Below are 23,310 nucleotides of genomic sequence, written 5' to 3'. Positions count from 1 at the left end.
TCCAAGCCCTCCAATCCTTTAATGTAGAAGCTGCTAAATCTTGTGTTATCCTGACTGTGAATCCATGATACTTGAATTGTTTCTTTCTGATTGCTTGCAATATTTTCTCCTTGACCTGGGAACTCTGGAATCTGGCTATAATATTCCTGGCAGTTTTTATTTTGGGTTCTCTTTTAGGAGGTGATCAGTAGATTCTTTCAATTTCTATTTTACTCTCTGGTTCTAGAATAGTAAGGTGGTTTTCCTTTATAATATTTTGAAAGATGATTTCTAGGGGGCTCTTTTTTGATCATGGCTTTCAGGCAGTCCAATAATTTTTAAATGATATCTCCTGGATCTATTATCCAGGTTAGTTGTTTTTTCCAATGAGATACTTCACATTGTCTTCTATTTTTTCATTCTTTTGGTTTTGTTTTACAATGTCTTGATTTGGCCAATTCTGCTTTTTAAGTTATTCTTCTCTTCACTGGCTTTTTGTACCTCTTTTACCATTTGGTCTAATCTGTTTTTTAAGGTATTATTATTTTTTTTAGCTGTTGGCTCTTTTTTCACAATGTTCTTGCATCACTCTCATTTCTCTTCCCAATTTTTCCTACACCTCTCTTGCTTGATTTTCAAAATCCTTTATGAGCTCTTCCATGGCCTAAGATCAATTCATATTTTTCTTGGAAGCTTTAATGTTGGAGCATTGACTTTGTTGTCTTCTTTGGAGTGTGTGTTTTGATCTTCCTTCTCACCATAGTAGCTTTCAATAGTTAGTTTTTTTTTTCCCTCCATTGTTTGCTCATTTTCCCAGCCCATTAGTTGACTTTTAGCTCTTTGTTAAAGTAGGGTTGCTTCCAAGGTGGAGGGTGCACTATCCCAAGCTTTATGGGTTTCGTGCAGCCATTTTCAGAGATACTTCTTGATACCTGTAAGTTTTAAGTTCTTCCAAGGCGGTATGATCTAAGGAGAGGTGTTTACTCCTCTCATTGCCTATGATCTGGTCTGTGAGTGACCACAATCACTCTTCTGTTCTGGCACTGTGAGGAGGGTCCCCCCTCCACTGCTGCCTCAAACTCTGCTATGCTAGTGCTCCTCCTCACCCTGAGACTCCCACCCAGGACTGTGACCCATATCCAAGTATGGGTAAAGCAACAGAGTCCTACCTCAGAGCTAGCAAAAAGACTCCTGTAATCTCCTTCTGCCCAGTTGTTTGACTTCATGTAGGCCGAGAGCTCCAGAATGAGCTGCTATGGTGCTGATTCAGTGGCTGCCAAGGTCTGCTCCTGGTTTGCTGGGGTCAGGGCTGTGTTGGTGCAACCTTGCTACACTTCACTCCACTCTCACCCAGGTGCAAGGGACCTTTTCTGCCAACCTTCCATGTTGCCTTTAGTATCTGTGGGATGAGAGGTCTGGAAAGTGCCACTGCTGCCACTGCTTCAGTCACCCCAGGGTGATTGATGCAGGGGCCTATTCCAGTAGCCCAGTCTGCACTGGTGCAGCCTGCACTAGACTGAGTTCCTCTCTCACTCTAGTGCAACAGACCTTTCCTGCCGACCTTCCAAGTTGTCTTGGGCTGGAAATTTATTTCACTCTGTCTTTTTGTGTGTTCTGCTGCTCTAGAATTTGTTTAGAGTAATTTTTTAAAGGTATTTGGAGGGGTTTGAGGGAGAGCTCAGGTGATGGCTCATTTCTCATTATTCTGTCATCTTAGCTCTGCCTCATTCTGTTTTTAACTAAGCCTTGAAAATTATGTGCTAAGGTCAGTTATTTCTTCACATTTGATGAATAAAGAGCCAGTTAACTGAGGGATACAGTGTTAACTCCTGAAAAAAAAAAAAAGAAATGCTTTCTGGGAGAGTACTGAGAGCTTGAAGTCTATTATCCTCTTTCCCCTAAAACAAAACAAAACAAAACAAAACAAAACAAAACAAACCCTCAAAGAAAAATAAAAATTTAGAGTTGGAAGAGATTCTTAGGGGCATTATTTAATTCAACTCCTTTATTTTACTAAGGGAGAAACTGAGACCCCAAAGAAGATAAGTTACTTGTCCAAGGTCTCAAAAGGGAGTTGATCAACTCTTACTGAAATGAGGCTGATCACTGAGACTGTCAAATGGAACCAAAATCTCAGATTCACTGATTATTAGAACTGGAAGGGACCAGTTATCTTGTCTAACTCCCTCATTTCATAGAGGAAAGAGCCCCAGAGTTAGTGGCAAAGCAGGAACTAGAAGCCAAGTGTCCTGATTCCCAGTACAGTACTCTTTTAGTCCAGTTGCTGAAACCTGGTCTTTCAAGATACTATATTTCAGGAAATTATAAATAAAAACTGCCTGGATTTATTAGGAGAGAAAAAAGTGAAGACAGCAAGAATTCACCAATCAATTCCTGGAAAGAATTCCAAAAGAAAAAATCCTAGAAATCTCATGGAAAAATCTAGAGCTTCCAAGGTCAAAGGAAAAATACTACAAAGTGTTCCAGAAAGAAGCAACTCAAGTACCAAGAAACTCAAGTAGTCATGATCACACAAGACCTGTCAACTTCTACTTAAAAAGAAAGGAAATCTTGTAATAAAAATATTCCAAAAAGCAAAAAAAATTCCAAAAAAGCAAAAAAGCAAAAAATTCCAAAAAGCAAGAATAACTTACCCTGTAAAGCTGAGCATAATCCTACCCCCAAAAAAGATCTTTAATAGAATAGAGGACTTTCAAACATCTCTGATGAAAAGATCTGAGCTGAGCAGGAACTTTGAAATGCAGATACAATTAAGAGAAATCTAAAAAAGCATTTATTTGAGCAACTGGAAAGAATTATATGGTGATATAGTATTAATATTCTGATAGAAGAGAAGAAACAAGTCCCTTCAGAAACTTAACAACTTCAAAGAGCACTGGGAGAATTAAGTAAGAAAAACAGAGTTCCTGATGATTCTTGTGTGCAGATTTACAGAGGAGAAAGAGAAGAGAGAGTAAAAAAACAAATAAACTAGTATAGAAAGCGGGGGTAGAAAAGAGTATGTGAGAAGTCTACAAACAAGGAACAATAGGCTGGGGAGTATCAGATTAACTTTACTCTTATTTGAAATGAACAAAGAGTGCTGAATAACACAGAATTGGGGGCTAAAATACACCAAATTCAACTTTCTGTTGTTGTATTGGTTTGCATATCTTTTAAATATAACTCTTTGGTAGTTACCTTAATATTGTACTGTAATCATTTTGTACTTTATATTGCTAAAAAAAAATACACCTTTTATGAGGCATTTTTGCATTTGCTTATCCAAATGATGCATGCTCTTCAGTAAAATATTTATATGCATAAAATAGTAAAGGAAAGAGATAATATTTTTAATGATTTTTGAACAATATTTGATAATGTATACCTGCACTATGGAAGAATATGTATGAATAAGGCCATATAAATGTCTTTGAAGTCACAATTTTGTAAAATGCATGGTGGTGTTTTTGTTTTTGTAAATGGTTAAACACATTTCATGTGACTTAAGAAAATTAGGGTGCTTTTATGTATTGAGAACTGGTTAGAGCAGTTGTCATAAATACACAAAGACTTCTTATTCATGTATTAGATATACATAGAATAATTAGTACTGCCATGTCAAACTTTCCCTCTTTTGGTGAACAATTTTTTTCTCAATGTGAAAGTGCAACTAAAAAACACTTAAAAAATACTTAAAATTTAAAAGGCATTTCATGAACTGGATAGTTAAAAGGACTAGGAATTGGTGGTCATGGTTGTGTGCATATATATGGAACTTTTCAACTTTTCAACAGGAACTTTTCACATGTCTTGGATTTGCTTCTGAATGTGAAATAAGTTGCTTGTGTAAGATGGCATTCTACTGAATTGGTAAATACTAGATAGCATTGCAGAAAATGTGGCAAATTGTACACTGTCACTTTTTGTTACATAGACAGCAAGAGCTTAATTTTTTTTTCCTGTCCATCAAATTAGGTACCTTTTTTTTAAACAGAATTATTTACTTCTCTATCATGCATTTTTAAGAACTAGGTGTTTGACTTAGTCCATCAATATGTTTTTTCCATTCTCAATCATGTTTTACAGCATAAATAATAGAAGTTGACTGGAGAGCTAAGTAAAATTAAATAGTGTTGATGTCAATTAAAAAAGGGAAAAAGAGTCAAGAGAAAAAGAAGGGAACTGGGAGGTGAGAAAATGATGCCAGTCACAAATAAAATAAACTTCCTGATCTTGACGGAGGAATTTTTAAAAAATGAGTTGGGGGTGGGCTAGAGAGGAAAAGAAATACAAAGTAGAAACTAAGATGGGTGCTTTAAATGGCTTCTTAGGCAATTGGGAGTGTCTAAACAAATTATGATAAGTAAATGTAATCAACAAAATTGAGAAATAAGACATGACAAAAATAGATGATTTAGAAAATCCTAGGTAGTCTGAACTGACACAGATAGAAATGAGCAGAACTTAAAAAATCCAAGTTATACAGGGACAGCAATAGTGGAAAGAAAAAATAACTTTGAAATATTTAATAGCTATGATCAGTGCATGGCTAACCATATTTCCTAAGATTCTATGAAAGCATGTTGCCCACCTTTTGATAGAGAGGGGTTGGATAGAAGGTGAATAAAAAGACATACATGTTTAGATATGACTATTATATGAATTTATTTACTTGATTTATTATAAGGGTGAGTATTTTGGTCCTTTCGTTTTTTAACTAGGAGGACTTGGAGGAGAGCAGGGGGTTATCAATAATGATGAAAAAAGAGAGAGGGCCATTGAAACTTTTTTATGTATAGATGGACACAAAATAAAGTTCAGAAAAAGCACAGATAAGCAGGGCAGTTTTGAAAATAACACATGGAATTTGTTATCAGCCTAAAGAAAGCAAAATGAAATGGAGATTTGTGGCTTCATGTATAACCCTCTTTTTATGTTCTGCTGTACATATGGAAATGTTGTTTTTTGGTTTTTAAGTTCAGAATAAAAAACAAAAAGGATAAAATTAACAGAGGAAGAATTTATTCATAAATGAAGGTAACATGAAAACAGAACATATCAATTTCAATTTAAACATTAAAAAAAATCACCCTTTTACTACTAAGGACTACAGCTCACAAAATGTAAACAGAGTCAAGACTTGGTTTGTCTCGCTCAATTTAATCTTCATCCTTATTCTTGAGAGCAAGAATAGTTATAAAGCAATCTTACAGCTTCTAACACCTTTAACACTTTATGTAATTTATGAAACTGTGACCAGGATGATATGAATTTGGCTGAAATCAGATAAAATGAAAACATTTGGTCTTTGAGACTTCTGTGAGACCCTCTATACAGTGTGCTACATTTCAGGGCTATGCATGCCCTCATCCCACTACTTGTATGCTCATTCAGACAGCCTGATACAAACTGGATTGACTAAAAGTTTTGATCCCGGTTTATTTCGGTCCTTTAGGAGTCATGCTTATAGAGACATAACTAATATGAAAGAGATAAAGGTTCAATGACAAGAAATATGATAGATGTCCATTATTCTTCTACATATGGGAGTAATAATTCTTAAATCTAAATCATACTATTCATTTAGTATGAACATCCAAATTTGTTGAACATCCAAACTTCCTTTGAGCTCTGGACCTGACAACACAGACACAGACACAGACATACGCATGCATGTATACATGTTTATGGGGGAGGAGCAGAGAGAGAGAGAGAGAGAGAGATTCATCTGTATCTATAAACACACAGCACAGCATAAGAACAAATCTTCTATTAAGCATCAAAAAGCTTAACTTTCTGCAATTATTTAATCTTCACATTGTTGAATTAAATTCTAGTAACCCACTAAGCATTTACCATAGATTCTCAGAGTTGGATGAGACCTTAGAGGTCATCTAGCCTAATCCATACTCTGAATAATATACTTACTACTATTTAAAAATGTCATTTTGTTGGGGGTGAAGCCTCTTTCTGAACTGATCTATGTTCAACCCCCTCCAATTCTGAATTTATTTTATCCATCTCTTTTCCCTCATATACACATTTCTATTCTTATCTGTGGGGACACCATAGCACAGCCCAAATCACAAAAGGGCTGTGGGACTGAAAACACCCTTGGTAACCCATGGTGAGATAGGTGAGCTTGTATGTGCCTATGGGCTTAAATGCCTACTACCAATCCCAAGGTAATGCACTCGGTTTATGGGAGAAATGTAAATGAATAAGATGCCTCCCCTGCCTTCAAGGGATTAATAATCTAGTAAGGGAGATAAGGCATGTAAACAAATAACCATTATATGAAATAGACACTCATAATATAGGAGCATAGGAAAGACTAAAATAAAGTGTTAAGAAATAATCATGGAAGTGAATAAGGCACTGGCTTTAAACAAACTCAAAGCAGTATAGGCATATTTAGGCAACAATTTAAGCACTGTTTCTTCTTAATCTAGATATAGTAATTATTTCAATGCAAATCTGCTTTCCAACTTGTGGGCTTTATGGACCAATGAATTCACTGTGAGAACAGAAATGGAAAGGACTGGATTGTCTATACTATCTCATCATCAATCATACTGTTGATTCTGATCTAAATGCAAAAAAATAGCAAAATGTTTTCTACCCATGTTATATTTAGTCATGTGACTCCTTCCCTAATATAACATGAATATATACATACACAGTGATCCAACTGAATATTCATTTCATCAAATCTTACAGTTCCTAACCAGAAGCCACTAACCTTTCTAACAGTTACCTTTTTATCTAAAGCAAAAGAATTTGTTTTGGCTATATCTAAGATTGTTTGATAATTGTTGCCTTTTCATTAATATTCTTTCTTCACATTGGTAGAAAGGTTTTGATTCCCAGTCCATGTTTATATCACAGAAATTATGGAATATTAGAGATGAAAAGGCCCTTATAGATCATCTGGTCTACCTCCCTCATTTTACAAAGGGAGAAACTGAGGCCCAGAAAAACATGGGACATCCAATCAAAAAGTTGTAAATTATTATCTAATAATACTACATATAATAGATGTAAATGGTTATCTTAATGACCACATCAAACTCACCATTTGACCTTTGCATATGATCATCATGGTAACTTATGATCATTTTTCCTCACATTGCAATAGTTTGATTTTATCTTTTTTGTGCTACCAATTCATTTGACCACTACTGTTCCTTATCTTTTTATTGTGGATGGTAGCTACATGAGTTGACTAATATTGTCTGTTAAAGAGTTGTGAGGTTCATCTTCAGTTGTACAGTATACACTCAGTTACACTTAAAATCCTGAGATCTCTGAGAAACTGTCTATATGTATCCCCTCACACCCTTCTTAGTATCACTTTTGCCTACAAACAAAAGCAGCTTGAGTTCTTTTTGATTTTTCTCTGTCCCTTTCTTTATATTCTCATTACCACTAGTCAAGACTAAAAGATTACTGCAATGGCCTTCTTAAAAGTCTTTTTACTGTCCTCCCTCCAATCTATTCTTCATATTGCTGTCAAAATAACCTTTATTTTGCATAGATATGATCACAATTTCCCTGCTCAAAAATCTTCACTGGTTTACTATTGCCTCACAAAGTTCAAACTTCCCTACTGGGCATTTTGGGTCCTCCAAAACCTCTTCCTTCCCCCAGTACTTTTCCAGACTCATTTCATATTTCTCTCCTCTCCTCCCTGCTTTGGTAAACTCTGGTCCCAAAACATGCACTCTACTCTTAAACCTCATGCCCTTCTTCAAGCTGTTTCATATATGTAGAATGCCATCCTCCTTCACCTTTTGTTCTCATGCCCATCCTTTAAAGCTCAACACAAATGTCATTGCTGCAGGAAATCTTCCCTGATCTCTCTGGCTGGCAATAATCATCACCCCAGGGCCTCACATAGCACTTTGTTTTATTTTTATATCACATATCATGGAAATGTTTGTGTATCTCATTTCCCTATTAAACTATAAGCTTCTCAATGGCAAAAACTCCATCTTATTTATATTTTCCATTTCCTCAAGTGCCTAGCACAGTGTTGTTCAAACAGAAGGTCCTGCCTAACAAGTATGTGCCCATGGATTGATTGGTTGTTCCAACTCAGACCCTGGTGATGCTCATTTACTAAATAAAAGGACAATGCTATATGTAGTATAAAAGAATGTGTAACTCCAAAGGCATTCTTATCTGAACAACAAACACCAAAGGTCTTCCGTGATTGTTGGAAACTCAGTTGTTGCAAAGAGCAGACTGTAGTCCATGTTGCTAAATTGCCCCATTTGTATCAATTAAAGCAAAATTGCATTCTGCTTGCAACTGAAAAAACAGCACAAATTGGGAACAGTTGTTTTGGTGATGATCTATATTTTCATAAATGCAAAATAAAAGTGAACATACGTTGTTGGAGACTGCAAACTTGAAAATAGTTAATAACTTACCTGCTCTTTTTTAAAAATTTAAAGTGTTATTAAAACTTAATATTGAACTTCAATATAATCAGCTAAACTTCCTACTGACATTCAAATTAATTTAATATATAAAATACAACAACTTTTCAGGCACTCCCTGTAAATGACCATTTGGGTTGTTTCATACCTAACTCTTCCCTCTCTACTTGCTCATATTTAAAATATGGGAAGAAGGTGTGGGTGACTCTTTATTCATTATTCTACAGGGTTGAGAGGAGAGAAGGGTCATGAGACTAGAGGGGATGTTACATAAGCAACTCATCCTCTCCCTTTCCAGGGTGTTCTTGTCTTCTCCCCTCACCTTCTTCCCACCCCCAACCACGAGGTTGTGTAAGGTGAGCTGAGCTTCCTAGGGAGGGTGAGATGAGACAGCTGTAAAAGGTGAGTGGGGTTAATTTAATTGCTCTTGGGTGGAGTGCCTATCTACAACCTATTGTTTTAAGTTTAGACAGCTACCGGTGATGTTTGGGGTATGTGTCCTGGTAGCCTGCAAATCTAATGAAGGTAGGTTTTCTTGAAGCATTTCCCCTACTTATTCCCATAACTTTTGGAAGAAATACCTATTTTATTATTATTTGTGACACTCAATCTTTTTTATCAGAAATAATAAAATAGACCTGAAATGTTTAAAAATCCTGAATCAAATAAAATAACTGCTATTCTTAACACAGGGAAATGATTCAGGGATTTCTTCCTCTTCCTAAACCAGCCCTTTAACTTGAGGCTGACTTCAAAATCTAATATAGTTGGGAAATTCATGCCTATCTTTACTGGATCATTTAGAAATTTCCAACTTTTCTCAAATTTCTTACTTTTTAAACGGGCATTTTTGCAACATGGTTAATTGGCTTACTTTTGCCAATATTCTCATTAAATTGGCTATAGATGCAAGATAGAATTAGGGGTGTAATTTTAATGATGCAGTAGCTGATAACAAAGCTTTTTGCAGTCACTGGCTAATTTATGCACTTTGAAATGAAGAATATAATTTACCTAAACTATTATCATCATGTTTTTCCTGAGCCTTGAGATTCCTCAGTATTGTTGGTATCATTACCTCGACCTTTGTTAAATTACAATAGGAATTTTGGAGTGTAGAACCCTTGAGGCACTAAGAATTTGCAAGCTCTGATTCTAGGCTTTATCAACCCATGTTAAGTGAATGCACAAGTTAATTCTTATTCTTGCTATCCACATGGGTTACTAAGCCAAAAAGAATACTGACTATAGAAAACGGAAAAACTAAGATATGTAAGAGATTTGTCTTTTATTTATAGAAAGGAGGAAACTGAGCCCAATATCCTGACTGTGGTCAAACCCTAGAGAAAGCAAACAATGACTACAACAAAGGAATGACAGCAACTACTCAGAAAAAGTAAAACAAACCAAACAATTCTTCATGGAAAAGGTAACAGGTCTTTGTTTTAGATCTTTTTTTTTTTTTAATAATATACACAGGCTTAAATATTAACCTGAAAAAACTGAGATAAAGCATTAAGTCAAAGCATTATAGCTAGAAGGTTATCTTTCTTCAATATTTAATGGATCTGTGATCTTACTGTGGTGTGCCTTCTCCTTCAGTTCACAACCCTTCCATCCTGCGTCATTCTCTTTTCCATATTTTTAAGCAAATTTTTCACAGAAAACCTACTCAACATACTTGAGCCTTTCCTCTAAATCTTTTTACATTTTATGAATATCAGAAATAGCAGACCTTTTTAAAAAATGTATTTTATTGACTCTTTTCTCAAGGCAGGAATGCTCTCTATCCTTGCAAGCAATAACTATTGTTACTGACGTTCAGGTACCTCAAACTCGTTAACTGTCCAAAATGGATACCACCACCTTGCAAAAGGGCCAGGATTTGAAGCCAAAGATCCTAAGCTGAAGTCCTAGCTCAGCCACTCGCTATGCATGTGATCTCACCCGCTTGTGTCTCAGTCGAGCATAAAATTTGGGGGCTGGACTAGATAAATTTCAGGCTGGAAGGGGCTTTAGACTTTTATGATCCTATCAATGAACAAGATAAAGTTTAATAAATTGCTAGAGCCTGATAATTTCTTTTCTGTGATGTGACACTGGTAAAAAAAAAAAAAGAATTGCTGTTGAGTTTTTTTTTTTAGTTGTCTGATTCTTTGCAACTCCTTTTGGAGTTTTCTTGGCAAAGATATTAGCTAGAGTGGTTTGCCATTTCCTTCTCCAGCTCATTTTACAGATGAGGAAACTGAAGCAAACGGGGTGAAGTGAGTGCTTGAGGCCACATTCGAACTCTGGAAGAGGTCTAGCACCTAGCTAGCTGCAGTGTTAAAATATAGAGGATCACAGGATTGTAGCTATGGAGCTGGGTGGAGGCAAAGGTAGCTTAGATGAACTGCAATAAGCACCAGAAACATGATTAGAACGTGGTCTTTCTGACTCGGAAAGAGCCCTGCATTTGGAATCTGAAGGTCTAGTTCAGATCTTGGCCTTGCTACTGTATGACCTGGGGGCAATAGCACAAAGTCTCTTATCAGGCCCCTGTCTTGTAAAATTAGAAAGGCAAACTAGATGACCTCTGTAGTTCTTTCTGGATCCTGAGCTCTCTACAGCCTTTCTGGAAAAAGTAATTCTTAGAAGGACACTAGGACTAGAATTTAAGAATATCTTGGGGACAGCTAGGTGACACAGTGAATACAGCTCTGGCCTTGGAGTCAGGAGGACCTGAATTCAAATCCAGCCACAGACACTTAACACTTACTAGCTATGTGACCCTGGGCAAGTCACTTAACCCTGATTGCCTCACCAAAAAGAAAAAAAAAAAAAAAAAGAATATCTTGAAGGAGCAAGCAATCAAAAAAAAATATCAATTGACTCATCAGGTCCTTCTAATGAAAAAATTTCAAGCTCGATATCTATAAGAGTTTTGTGCTTGAAAAATATATGACTACCTCCCCCTTCAAAATATAAGACGAATTTCAGATCTTGCATAGAAATCATCATTTTTTGCAACAACTGTTCTAGTTTCATACACAGTCAGCAGGCAATAAATATGTGTCCAACTGAATTCCACTTTCTCTGACTCAGTATAAATCAGTACCCAAGATTCTTCAGCGGTTTTTATAGTTTAGAGAGAGATTGATATTTAATAACTAAAACCCCCCGAGAACATGTTTTGATTTTTGAATGATAATGCATATATTTGGGTAAAGCAGTCATAAACCAATGACCAAAATTTGCTAGAGCTTTGCAAATTGATTTTTGTTAGTAGGGTTTGAGATGAAAATTCCCATAAGAAAAGATGTCATTTCTTTGATGGCAGAGGTTGGCCTTACATAAATTGTTCATTAAAACCTAGAAAGACAGGTGTGTATTTTCAATTACCTATTGTTAAGCACTGAGTAGATGGTCTCAAGATGAATGAAAAGAAGTAGGGTAAGTATATTTAATGAAGTATCCTTTTTTTATAACATAATGATTGTGCGGGAAGGGAAAACTGCCTTTCATATACACTAATGACTGACAGTGCACTTATCTCAAAAGTTTAATTCATTTTCTTATGGCACAGGGTATATTATGATTTTTCTTTTGATCACTGAATTCCCATATTTAAAGGTTTCTAGCTAAAAAATCCAGGGACTAGAGACTGTATTCAACACGTAAAAAATGTTTTTCTGGTTCCTGAATTCAATTTTGATGTATTACCTTAAATGTATAAACATTTCTATAGGATTGGCTAATGTCATATTTCCTCTTAGGAATTTTTAGGCCAGTTAAAATCAGTTAAAAAATGTACACTAAAATAGAATTTAAATTGAACAAGCATACAATCATGTCTCAGATCAGGTCCTTTTGGCAATGGGATAGGAAATTCATTTTCTCAAGGCATGAAAAGTATACTGGACTATTTTTCTTCTGGTCACTAAACCTCAATTTTAAAAGTTCCTAGACTTAAAAAGCTAGGGACTGAGGAGATGATACATATATACATACATGTATACATGAATATATGTTTGTGTCTATGTGTTCATGCAAATGTTCATACTTTCACATTCCATAGAACTCTTGGACCAAGAAATACAAGGTCTTTTCTTCAATATATAATTGTGGTTTTTGTTTGTTTTTTTGGGGGGGGGGGCTAGGCAATGGGGTTAAGTGACTTGCCCAGGGTCACACAGCTAGTAAGTGTCAAATGTCTAAGGCTGGACTTGAACTCAGATCCTCCTGACTTTAGGGCTGGTTGCCTAGCTGCCCCAATGTATAATTGTAAACCTGAAATTGGACAAGAGGCCATCAAGTCCAACTCTCTCATTTTAGAAAGAAGAAAACTGAGTCCCAGGGGGGTTTGGTGACCAACCCAAGGTCAAAAATAGTACTAATTATCAGAGGTATGATTTGAAGCCAGGTTCTCTGATTTCAGAACAAGTACTCTTTCCACTGTACAATGCGCTCTCTCAGCATGACAAAATAGAAAGAGCCTTGAATCTGGAGTCAAAGGAGCAACACTCAAATCCCAACATTGTTGCCTTGGATTAATTTAGGTAAATCACTCTGGTCCTCAGTTTCTTCATTTATAAACTGAAGGAAGTGGACTTAGATGGTCTTCAAGATTCCTTCTAGATCTAATATGAGATACTTAATGGTAGCAAAATGATTACTAGGATAAGAGATCTCAATTATAGTTTTCATTTTTCCATTAAATGTACAATCTCAGAGAAGTCACATAACCTGTCTGTGTTTGAGATCATCCTTCTATAAAAATGGCAATATTTGCCTCTTTCTCATAAAGATAATGAAAAAAAAACATTAAATTAAAAATATTAAGATTTATCCATTTACTAACATTTATCCATTAAGAAATTATTTTGTATAACTTTATTTAGAAACCATTTAAAAAAACTCAAATTGTGCTTTGGAACTTGCTGATGACTATTTGACTAGTAAGTGGTGCAACTGTGGTCCAAAACCAGGTCTTCTAACTCTTAAATCTATTGCTCATCCACCCTACTAAGCCACTGGAGTGTAAATCTTAGAATATTTAAGAGTTCATTCATTTATCTATTCTGCGCATTTCCAGAGAAAGGCTATTATGTGCAAGGAACTATACTGTGTAGTTTGGGGGCAATGGGCATAAAGAAGAAACAGTCTCCATCTTCAGCAAACTTAAAATTTTATAGAAGAAATATGATACCTGAGCAAATCACTATCATAATAACAAGGTACTTAAGGTACTTAAAGTACTTTTTCCCAAACATCCCTATGAAGGAAATAGTAGAAAAGGCAGAGGTGACAAACAGACCCAAAATATTCAATGGGCATTCAGAAGTGGATGAGATTACATCTAGAGGGAAGAAGATCAGAGAAACCTCTTTATGAAGAGATAGCATTTGAACTGAATTTTCATAGGTGGATATGCGGGTGGTGCTTATAGTATGAGCAAAAGCGAAATGAGGGATGAGTGTGTGTCACGCTTGGGAAATGTCTACTGATCCACTTTACCCCAAGCATATAGTGCTCTTAGTGGACCACTTGGAAATAAACTTGGAAAGGTACACTGAGGCCAGATCATCAGAGGCCTTAAAAGTTGGTTTAAGATATTTTTGTTCATTGGAAAAAAATAGTATTTACCCAGAGAAACAACTCTTTATAATGTGAATATCCATAAGCTATATCTTTTTTACACATAAAAATATAGGAGTTTCATATTTGAACATGAAAAACAATATTTGACATAAATATGTGTAAATAATGTCTTAAGTGACAGAAAAATTTCAGTTACCCACTTGGCTCCTAGGGTTTAACATAAGAATTGGGAGAATAAGTCTCACCAGGCATACACTAGGCATACACATCAAGTTACTGTTGTTGCTGTTGTCATTATTATTACATCGTGCCTTAAGGTTTATAAAGTGTTTTCTTCAAAACAATGAATGTGATGAGTTGCCTGAGAAATGTAGGTTAAAGTCAGATCATCAGAGCACTTGAATACCAGGTACATTTTTGCAAACTAGCTTTTTCGACCATTGGAAAAAATCATGTTTTACAGGAGTACAGAAACGTAGAAATGACTAATAGTAATTTTTTAAATAAAATATTTTTATACACATTTAATTACCTTAATTTTCAGAGATCAGACTGTCATCAACTTCAGCCATCTTGAATAAGGGTTGAATCTAGACATAAAATAGAGAAAGAAATAATCCCTGAGAAGAAAGTAACAAAAATAGCCAAAGACCTGATGACTATTATGACCCAAGTCTTAGAACTATAGATTATTAAGATTTGGAAGGAATTTAAAAGTTCATCTAATTCAACCCCCTCATTTTACAGAGCAGGACACTGAATCACAGGGGGATGAAATGACTTACCCAAGGTTGTAAAAGTACTTTGTAGTTAGTGACAGAGCCAGGATTTGAACCCATGTCTTCAAGTTCCAAATCCAGTGATTTTCCCCTTACACAACAGACTGCTTGAAATGAACAGGTACAATGGATGGAAGTGCAAATATCCAAGAAGAATATTTTTTAAAGAAGGAGAAAGTCCCATGTAAATATTGTCAAGAAGGCTAAAGCCAAGAATGAGCAGAAGTTTGTCAAAAAGAGCTAAGAACAACAAAAGGGCTTTTTGAGCTTTCTCAGAGTAAAGAGGAAAAATAAGAGATAGATTCACTGTATGATATAGATAGGATACTATTACAGTGAGGAAGTAGAACTAGTCAGCACCTACTTTTCTTCTCCCCTAATCAAGAAGAATACTATCCAGACTAAAAAGGACAGAGCTAAAATGGTTAAGAAAAAAACATAACCTAAAATAAGTGAAGAGATAATTGCCAGAAATAACTCCAAGTAATCTTGCTCAGATGAATTATAATCCAAAATATAAAAGAATGTACATAATAGTGATCTTTGAGAAATCATGTAGATCAGGTTAAGTCTCACTGGACTGAAGACAGAAAAATATCTCAATTTTCAGTGGGAATAAGGCTGATTCTATAAACCATAGTCTGGAAAGCAAGAGTTTTCTAGCAAAATTCCGTAATGAGTGGTTTGTGAGCCTGTAGTGAGGAAAATGGCAATCACCAGGAGCTAGCATGGATTCACTGAGAATAAATAATACAAAATCAACTTAAATTCAGTTTTTGTATAATTACTTGGGGTGGATCAAGAAAAGGTCAACAAGATAGAATACTGGTATTTCTATAAAGCATCTAAAAAATCTCTTACAATGAGGGATATGTGGGCACCAGTTCAAACTGACTCACAAGTGCTCGTTGTTAAATTTGAAATTGGTAAACAGACTATAATTCTCCAGGTGAGATCTGATAAGGGCAGAATACAATGAGATTTCCCCTTCTCTCTTCTATGACCCTCAAAATACAGTCCATGATGAATTAGCCTTTTTTGTTGGCACAACACACTGCTGACTTATATTGAACTTACAATCTAATAAAACCTTTTTTTTTTTTTAATCATTGGTCAGATCCCAAATAGCTACATTTGTAGCTTTCACTAAACTAAGGGAGTAGGAAAGGATGAAGGGGACAAATATTGGCTCTTTTTCATTAAAAAGTTATTGGTGCCTTTTACGCTAGTCAGTTCCTGAAACATTTTCTCCCCTACTCCCCCACCAAACACTTGCCTACAGAACATTTCTTTGTAACAGAGAAAAACAAGCAAAATCTATGGACAAAATGATACTGTCTGACAGTATACAACATTTCACAACCCTAGTAACCAACCCTTCTCCACTGAGAGACGGGAAGTGTGTCTGACCTTCTATTCTCTGGGACCAAGACACTGCAATTATTCTGAACTCACATCAACTTTTGCTGTTATTTTCACCTATATTATTGTAGTCATTATTTTCCTAGTTCATTCAGTAACAATTCACACAAATTTTCTTATGTTTTCTGAATTCCTCATATTAACAATTTCTTACAGTGCAATAATATTCCATTTCATATACCATATTTGTCAACAATTCTCTAATTGATGGGCAGCCACTTGATTTCTAGTTGTTGGTTGGTTTGTTTTATTCTGTTTTTTTTTTCCGTGTCACAAAGTGCTGCTACAAATATTTTGATACATATGTGACCTCTGTGTCTTTGGTCAATTTGAGGTAAATACTTAGCAGTGGGATGTCAGGGTTAAAGGGTTACCAGAATGATTTAATCAATTTACAGCTCTACCAACAATACATTAGTGTGCCTGTCTTCACATAGATTCTGCAGCAAAGACTATTTCTGGCTTTTATAATTTTCCCCAATTAGATGGGTGTGGCAAGAAATCTAGTAAATTGCTTGAAGAAAGATCATTTAGCTTCTATCGATCTCCAATCTAGCACAACAGCTTACACATAGCGATCACTTAATACTGTCAATTTTAATTTCATCTCAGAGTTTTTGTTTGTTGTGACCATTTAAGTAGTCTATACTTTAATTGGTATTAAACATTACCAGCCTCATTAAGTTCCGTTCAACAAATATTTATAAAGCACCTGCTATAAGAGAAGCACTGGTATAGATGCTTGCGTGGGAAGACAGAAATGAAACAGTTTATCCAGAAGTTTACATTCTATTGAGGAAATACAACATATACACAGGTTAAGTAAATGAAACGTAATTTGAGAAGGGGGCTATTCTTATCAACTAGGTAGATCAAGGGAGCTTTCCAATAGGAGACATCACTGAGCTAAGAATTGAAGGAAGTTAAGGATTCTAAGAGGCACTGATGAGGAAGGAATAAATCCAATGCATAGCAGGGGTGAAGAGTGCCACAGCCTTAAGAAAAGCCTATGCAAAGGAAAAAAACACATCAGATTGAATGATGTTTGAAGCCAATAGGCCAGTTTTGCCATGGTATAGGCATATGAAGGGGATTAATGGCAAATCTCAGAAAGGAGTGGGGAGGAGAGACAGAGAAAGCAAATTGAGGCCAGAGAGTAATATAAAGCAACCAAAGTTTTCCTCACTAAATAGAGGTACACATATTGTATGTGTGTATGTTATTTTAAAATAATTGTCATTCAGTATTTTTTCATGTTTGTGCTAAAAATCCTAAGCATCAAGCAAATTTTAAAGAATGTTGTGATCTATTATGATTATATTGGAGTCAAATATTATGGGCCAATATAAGTTTGAAGGATGGGGCTAGCTTCAAAACTGGGGTGATGGTACCATCGGGGACAAGATCAAAATTGTATTATCCCTAGAAACATGAGCCACTACTAAGTCCTAGTACATAATGTTGAGTTGGGTAGGAAAATTCTCCTTGGTTTATTTCATGGTCATTTTAGGTATATTCTGTATATGATTATATATATAACTATTGGGTCCCCATTAGAATGTAAGCTTATTTAGGGCACAGACTTTTATATTTTTCTTTATATCTCCATTGTGTTTGACACAATGTCTGGAACACAGGCTTAATAAACGCTTGCTTGTTGATAATTTATCTATTCAGATGGAGCCTGGAGTTCTTTATTGTTCACCTTTCACACTTCATAATATTTCTATCAGTAATTGTCAATAAGCATTTATTAAGTGCTTACTAAGTGCCAAGGACTGTGCTAAATGCACATTATATTATTACACAGTTGAAAATGCACACAAGAATATGTGACAGAAAATGAAAACAATAAATGTTGGAAGGGATATGGAAAAATTGGGACACTAATGCACTGTGGGAGGAGTTGTGAACTGGTCTAACCATTCTAGAATACAGTTTGAAACTATGCCCAAAGGGATATAAAATCATGAACACCCTTTGAAACCAGCAAGTCGACTACTAGGTCTATATGCCAAAGAGATCAAAGTAAAAAGAAAAGGACTCCTATATACTATAAGATTTATGGAAACTTTTTTGGTGGTGGCAAAGAATTGGAAATTGGGGAAATACCTATTAACTAGGGAATGGCTATACGATTGTGACGGAATACTATTTTGCTATAAAGAATGACAAAATGACAAGGAGGATGCTTTCAGAAAAACCTGTGGAAAGCCTTACATAAACTGGTGCAAAGTGTAGTGAGTAGAAGTAGGAGAACATTGTACATAACAACAGCAATATTGTAGAATGATCAAGTACAAGTTACTCAGCTATTCTAAGAAATACAACCAACAATCCAAGACAGTTCTGAAGGACCTAGATGAAAAATGTTATCCATCGCCAGAGAAAGAATTGATGGAATCTGACATGCAGACTGAAGCACACTGTTTTGTTTTTTCCACTTTATTTTTCTTGGGATGTTTTGTCTGTGTTTTGACTGCACACATATAACCTTCATCAAAATACCTGCCTTAACAATGAAGAGGAGGAGAAAAAGAGTGGGAGAGAATTATTTGGAATTCAAAATTATAAAAAACAAAGGTTAAAATTGTTTTTCCATTGTAATTGGAAACAATAAAATTTTTAAATTTTAAAAAGAAAAGAAATGATGAAGGGGATGGCTTCAGAAAAACCTGGGAAGACTGATATGAGCTGATGCAAATAGCAACAATGACCTGAGACAAATCTGAAGGACTTATGAAAGATGCTATCCACCTCCAGAGAAAGAACTGATGAAGTCTGAGTGCAAATTGAAGCATAATTCTTGCTTTTTTTTTTCAACATGGCTAATATAGAAATGTACAATTGATATTACATTTCTTGCCTTCTCAATGGGCAAAGAAGGGATGGATAGAGTGCAGAACACCAATATTTTTAATGCTAAAAATAAATAATAAATTGAATTTTTAATAAAAAAAGAAAATATACATATGTAATTTTTTTTCCATAAGAAAGCCAACAAAAGAAACCTTTCCTATGCTCTTTAATGCCTAGATAGTGGTCGATACTAGAAGGCCAATTTAAGCAAGAATTTACAAAATGAACAGATCCTTCAAAAGAAAGAAATGTTTACTGATCTTGACAATATTTACATTGCTGCATATAAATATTAAAATACAAATTTTTCCATAAACAAATTTGTATTGCACATTTTATTTACACTAAAGTAATATGTCTGGGATATGCTTAATAAATGCTAATGTCTATCCTGTATTCTGTGCATTCCAAGGGGTAAGAGGTAACGTATCCACTATTCCTGCTATATTGGTAAAGTTTTTCTTTAAGTTCACTTTTATGTCCAAAGAAAGTGAGACATGGTCGTTGTCCTTTTTCCCCACTCAAATAGGAGAGATGGAAAAAGAGGACAAGAGAGGGAGAAAAGAAGGAAGGGAAGGAAAAGAGAAAGTCAGAGAAAGTCTCAGACCTTGGTTCTTTCAACATGTGATAAGGAAGCCTAAATCCTGAACCCTCTTGGAGCAGATGGCGATGACATCAAAACAATGTCAGCAGGGACTGCATACTTGCAAGATCATTCAATCAGAGTTCTCTCCTGGTCAGTAGATCAGGCATTGCTAAGCAGGAGATATTCTGATTATAACTTTGAGACTTTTTTTAGGGTGGTCCCTACCAGTCTTTTCTGAAGTTTGACAGCTTGACCTTTAAAAAAAAAAAAAAAAGGAAGTTGAAGAATTTACAAATATGAAAAAACCTTCCAATACCAGTTTCTATGGTCCAATGATTTAACACTCTATAATTTGAGTAGGTCATATTTTTAGTTTTAACATTTGCTTTAAAATAAATAAAAACAAGGAAATTATAATTAGGAGTTCCCTTTGTCCTCTTGAATTTTGTTCTAGTTTCTATAGTCTTCTATTTTAAAATTGTTTAATTCAGACCAAAAGGTGTGCACCTTCTTCCTACCCCCTACCCCAGCAAAGTTTATTAGTTCAAGAACAAAGCTCTGAATTTAATGAATCTTAGACCTACTTGTCTACTGAAATGGTTGTTTTCCACATCTGGCAAACACTACAGGTTGCCCTTCAGTGAAAAAAACAATGGAGTTATATATCCAATGTGACCTTTTTCTATGCTTCAGAAACATATGGCAGGTTACTAAAGATTGATTGTATAAAGAATGGACCCAGATGCTTTTCTGATTTCATTTAAAACTTCAGAAAGATTAAAAGACAAAGTACAGAAATTCAAGGATGCTTTTTTTTTTTTGGCTTAAAACTGTAAAATAAATTCTTTAAAACATCCAAGTTCCAGATAATGACTGTTAGTATATTTTTCCTTCTAGGTGGTACTCTTATGCTGTTTTTCTTCCCTTTCTCCATTCCCAGATTCTGTGTAGCATTCTTCCCATATTTAACTTCCCCTAGTCACTATCCATGATCAGGATCTTTCTCCTACTTCATCTACATGAAAGCTTGCTTGTCCTGGGTCCTACTGCCTCAGAAAACTGCTTTAGAAAGGCAGTGTAGTTTAGGGAGAATTGGATAAGAGTCAGAAAAGACCCACTTTTGAATACTGTTTCTGGTACTTATTTGTATGGTGACGAGCAAGTTACTTCATTTTTCCAAGTCTCAGTTTCCTTGGCTGTAAAATGGTGATAATGATACCAGTACTATCTACCTCACAGGGATGTTGTGAGAATCAAATGAAATGTGTATAAAGCACTTTATAAATCTTAGAGTGCAATATAAATATCAATTATTATAGGTGTTTTATTTATTTTTCTATCCTCCCTGTCTCCCACATCTAACCTAGCAGTTTATGGAGCAATGAGTGAGATTACCATAACCCATTTTAAAGTACTATTGGCTAATTCAGTGCAATTCAAGGCAATGAATATACCCATCTAGAAGTGTTTATATTTCAGCTGGGAATTAGTAGTCAAGCTTAAATTAAAAGGGGAAAAAAAATGCAAAAAAACCCAAAACTTCTAATAAGATTTTCAGGTTAATTTTAGGAAAATCATGTGGGGGAAAGCATTTGGAGACAAAGGATCTTTCAATAGGCTTCAAATCACCAGATAGGCACCTGCCTAATATGTATAAATGGAAAATTTCTCCTGTTGGCTAGAATGTGCATCTTAAGACATCAAAATGGAAAGAGAGAGTTCATGCTTCAAGATACTCCATTCAAAAAGTGAACATACTCATAGTAGCATGTGCATTGATTTATTTAAAAATTAATCTATGGCTAACATGACAAAACAGGAAAATGATAAATGTTGGAGAAGATGGGGGAAAATCAGAACACGAATGCATTGTTGGTGGAGTTGTGAACTGATCCAAACATTCTGGAGAGCAATTTGGAACTATGCCCAAAGGCTATGAAAATGTGCATACCTTTTGACCCAGCAATACCTCTACTAGGGTGCATCCCAAAGAGAGCATAAAAAAGGGAAAAGGACCCACATGTACAAAAATATTTATAGCAGCTCTTCTTGTGGTGGCTAAGAAATGGAAATTGAGGGGATGCCCATTAATAGGGGAATGGCTGAACAAGTTGTGGTATATGAATGTAATGGAATACCATAGAAATGATGAGCAAATGGACTTATGTTTCACAAGAAATGATGAGCAGGTGGACTTCAGAAAAACCTGGAAAGACTTACATGAACTGATGTTGAGCGAGTGAGTGAAATGAGCAGAACGAGGAGAACATTGTACACAGTAACAGCAACATTGTGTGATGACCAACTTTGATAGACTTAGCTCTTCTCAGAAATGCAATGATCTAAGACAATTCCAAAAGACTCATGATGGAAAATGCTATCCAAATCCAGAGGAAAAATCTATGGAGTCTGAACGCAGATCAAAGCATACTATTTTCTCTCTCTCTTTTTTTCTTCCTCGTGGTTTTTCCCTTTTATTCTGATTCTTCTCTAACAACATGACTAATGTGGAAATATGTTTAATATGATTGTACATGTATAGACTATATCAAATTGCATGCTGTCTTGGGGAAAGGGGAAGGGAAGAAGGGGAAAAAATTTAGAACTCGAAATCTTATAAAAGTGAATGTTAAAAACTAAAATTAATTTTTAAAATTACAATTTAAATAATTCACCTCAAACAAGCCCATTCTGTCTTTTATGTCCAAGACTTAATACAGTAAACGAGAAAGGAAATAAAATGTGATATAGGTAGGCAAGCCTGAACCAGATTGTAAATGCCAAACCAGAATGAACCAGATAGATAAACCCCATATCATATCCAAATACCAGTTTTCATATTGAACTGTGAACTGACTCAAAACAAAACTAAAGCAAGCAAACAAAAGCCATCCACCTATCAAAAGTGAGCCAGAACTATATCCCACAGTTAAAAAAAGTACCAAATGAGAAAACAGGAACATCAGTCACTTCTAAAATGAACTTGAAAATGATCCTCAAATGTATTCTCTTTGGGTTCCTACAGGTGCACTAATATAGGTGCACTACTTGCCATAACCATGTTTGAATCTGACAGCATAATCAGTTGATCAGGATCTAAAAATCACTGGAGAAGCTGAAAAAAGGTACATGTCCAATAACAATCTTGTCCAAGTAATCACTGGAATCTTTTGGTGGACAGATTTTGAAGCTACATAATCATTGCCAAGACTGGAGCTACAGAAGAATCCACAATAGGACCAGGCAGAAGGAAGCAGGGTTGTTGACAAGAGCAGCAGAAAACATTTTGCATTTTTCTAGTTCTTTGAGATACAGATGAGGAAATTGAGGTTCGTGTTTCCAGGGTCACACGATCAGTAACTGTCAGAGAATGGGAGAAAGTGTTATCTCTTTTGGGAAGCAAAGGATATATTTGAGACTGGGCTATAAAGTCATATTTGTGAGATTCATCCTGAGGAGTCTGAATCTCATGGATTATTAGCTTTGGTCCCAACAGTAAGTGGTAACGATGAACTTGATTTCCAGGCCCATGATGACTGATTAGCTACTCAGAATTACAGGATTTAGAGTTGGGTGGACTTTCAAGAGATCATCAATTTAGTATAATAGTTCCTAACCTATTCAAATGTGAGGACCCTTCTCTGACAAAAAACTGTGT

At 35.4% G+C, this 23,310-nt stretch overlaps 1 long non-coding RNA gene across 7 annotated transcripts in view; it reads right to left on the bottom strand.

Annotated features, from left to right (window-relative positions):
- Nucleotides 1-23,310, bottom strand: part of LOC114046565 — a 90,655-nt gene that overhangs the window by 36,023 nt on the left and 31,322 nt on the right. For all 7 annotated transcript variants that reach the window (XR_003569521.1, XR_003569519.1, XR_003569523.1 and 4 more), the window contains one exon: nucleotides 14,539-14,596. This is a non-coding gene — a long non-coding RNA (uncharacterized LOC114046565). The remainder of the gene's footprint in view (nucleotides 1-14,538; nucleotides 14,597-23,310) is intronic.

The sequence above is a fragment of the Vombatus ursinus genome, unplaced genomic scaffold (genome assembly GCF_900497805.2).
Source record: "Vombatus ursinus unplaced genomic scaffold, bare-nosed wombat genome assembly UNPS02014784.1, whole genome shotgun sequence".
NCBI classification, from domain to species: Eukaryota; Metazoa; Chordata; class Mammalia; order Diprotodontia; family Vombatidae; genus Vombatus; species Vombatus ursinus.
This window is presented reverse-complemented; position numbering and strand designations above follow the sequence as displayed.